This window comes from Hyposmocoma kahamanoa, unplaced genomic scaffold (assembly GCF_003589595.1).
Source record: "Hyposmocoma kahamanoa isolate Upper Pololo Valley unplaced genomic scaffold, ASM358959v1 62, whole genome shotgun sequence".
Taxonomy (NCBI): domain Eukaryota; kingdom Metazoa; phylum Arthropoda; class Insecta; order Lepidoptera; family Cosmopterigidae; genus Hyposmocoma; species Hyposmocoma kahamanoa.
In genome coordinates, this window is record NW_020653850.1 from 17930598 (window position 1) to 17933802 (window position 3205).

Genomic DNA, 3205 nt, shown 5'->3' on the forward strand with positions numbered 1-3205 from the left:
TGTTAAAACAATACGAAGATTAATAATATATTTTAACATAATAGAAACAAGAAAAATCAAGTCATAATTTAACCCTTAGGTATTTGTAAGTCAATGCTTAGGTAAGTTAATCCATATGGCTTTGAGAAAAAACTGGTGGTTTGACCTTGAATTATTGAAGGACATATGCAGAGGAATCATTACATTCCTTTTATCACGAAATGCGTAATTTTAAATATTTTTCATTGCTCTTCAGGTTTTCGATGAATTGAAAAATTTGAAACCGAACATTCTCAGCAAAATTGTTCCTGTACTAGGCAATGTTGCGTGTGCTGATTGAAGAGGTAAGTGGTATACCAATAAACAAAATCTTTTCTTTTTACCTTAGTAAAAAAAAAGTAGTTTTACCTATGTAAAATTATTGTAAAAAAATATTTTATAAACATGAAATTCATATATTTTTTCTATTTTTCCTTATTAGATGATATTCATTTTAGTTTTCTTTGTAGAATTCATTTCGTAGAGCATAGACATTTTGGCTTTCATTCAATTGTTTGACTTGTTGTACATAGACATTATTAATGAAGAAGCTTTCTTTGTAATATTATAATTATGATAATTATTTATAATTACAAATATAGGTATATCAGCTATCTTTCTTCAATACTTTTTACGAGAGTGCTAGCTTACAACTTACAATTAATTAAACCACACTCCACAAGCAATAAATTGTACTATTTTACACTACATTTTTTAATAACTGATAATTGTCCTTATTTACAGGTAGATATTATATTTCATGAAGCAGGAACAGTAAACTTTACAGAGGCTTTAAAGACAGCAACCTAACTAATGTTCGCGGTACACGGGAAGCTCTTAATTTGGGAGTAGAATGCAAACGTCTCAAATAAGTTTCATATTTTATATTTCATTTAATGTTACGACAACATATTACAGACCGAAAATAATACCGAACAACCAATAAAGACATTTAAGATGATACTGAAGTTATTTTATACTTAAACAAGATTATTTCTTTGTCGAACCTAAAATATTGTTTAAAGAATTTAATAAAAAAGAAATCAAAAGCATAGACGGAACGTATACATCCATTATGAGAAACTTATATTAAATGTGGTTTGTGGTAATAACCCTTACATAACTCAAATTCAGTTTCTTTCGGGTTTGACATGAAAAACTTTTGCTTTCCAACGTTAACACTTGAGATTTATTACTTCAAAATAGTTTTTCTCGTGATTGAGGAACCCAATAATTGGGATAAATAATATAAGTTAACTTTCTCGATTTACAGAGCGTTCATTTATGTATCAACTGCATATACTTCAGCAACTTCTAGTCATGTAGGGCAAGAAAAAAAAGAAAGTTTTTATCAAACTCCAGTGTCTCCCGAAGCTCTCATTCAATTTGCAGAAACATTACATGAAGCAAAACTGAATGAAATAACGACAACGTAAGTGTATTTTAAAGGGCAAAGGTTTAGTAACTTTCACAACAGTATATTCGTATTTATGTACATAAGGACATGTCGATTCGTCTTTCATACATTTTTTTATTGCACTCACTAAAAAGATTGAGATAAGACTATTACGGAAAGATGATTAGGCAGCTCAAAATGTTTAAATCCTTCAAACCATAGTAAAAATTGATAATTATTAGCAATATATCAATAGAATTCATTTTAGGTTCGTTCTACTGTTTAGTAATAAAAAAAATATTTCGATTTACTCGACTAAATTTCTGTGTTTTTGATGATACTTTATATTGTAGTCATTAGTGCATATCGTGAACCGTGTCCCGGATGGATTGACAAAAGTTCCATGGTCGGCGCTAGTGGTGTTAAGATTTTCCATAAAATTTTCTGATAATGTCTTATTTAACAACCAAATACCATCGTATACATTCTATTTTCGCAGTTCATGCTCGGGGGTATATTGGATATATTACACGTTACTTTATCAAAACCCGACAATCAAATGTGCTACGTATCCGTAGACAGGAGGACGTAGAAAGGAGAAAGAAGCATTGACATTATTGCCGTCGTCAGTAACAGAAATCCAATAACTTTAAGTAAGTTTTTGATTCTAGTGATTTTTAATTATTCGAAGATACTACACGTGAATGTGATTCTTAGTGAGACGGTAGCACGTTGGGAATATTTAAGTAAATGTACGTTAAGCCAATTTTAAAGCATTTTCTTTTAAGTGATGTGGTATTGCCAAACTAAGTAAGATATCTGGGTGTGTAATGGAAGATATAACAACAAATAATCTATTTTCAGTTTGTATAATAATATTTGATATAATTTTTAAGGGTATAATCACTCATTGTATATAATCAACAAAAGTTATAATTTCAATTTGTGTAATAATTTTTACCTTTCGGTATAAGAAACACTAGATATAATTATAAGGTGACATAATTAATTATAATATAAGTACTACCAGTATAATGTATAATAATATTATAAATAATATTTCATTTTACGAATAATTGAAACGCCCTATATTATGTTGATAACAATTTTTTTATTATATTAAATGTACAATCGCAAAATATAATTGTTTTTGTATAGCTTTAAGTTCTTTTTATGTTTTAAATTATATTTATTAAAACTTTACGCAGAAAATTTAATAACACTAACCTAACCTAAACCCGCAGGAGGAAGTCGAACGTAAAGCAACTGCAAACTAATTCGGTTCTGGCACTCTCCGGCCGCTGCACACGCGCTGACAAGCTCGCTGTGCTCGCTCGGCTCGTACAGCTTTGTCATATACTAACCTAACCTAAACCCACAGGATCGAACTAACTAGCAATTGCAAACAAATTCGATTCATTCACCATTGCACCTAAACACCACTGGAGGTATATTAATAATAACGTGTGGCGCACTATAAGTTTCCGGAATGAATTAGATAAAATACTATAAATGGTCAGAAATGAATTTATTGTTTCTCAAAATATTCTCCGTTGGTGTTAATGCACTTTTTCATACGAATGAACCAATTTTGAAAACATTTATGCCACTCCTCCGTGACAACCTCTGAAATATATTTTTCACACTCTTCGACAGCTTCTTCAGGTGATGAAAATCGTTGACCACATAACTGGTTCTTAATAAGGTTCTCATAAGGTCAACGTTGTTCACCCTCAAAAATTCATTTGTCTGTCTGACCATGTGAGAACTAGCATTATCGTAGTGCAAGAT

General features: G+C 30.4%; 1 pseudogene; it reads left to right on the top strand.

Moving 5' to 3' along the window:
- Positions 1–299: 299 nt before the first annotated feature.
- LOC113229798 lies at positions 300–1862 on the top strand (annotated as a pseudogene).
- Positions 1863–3205: the final 1343 nt, after the last annotated feature.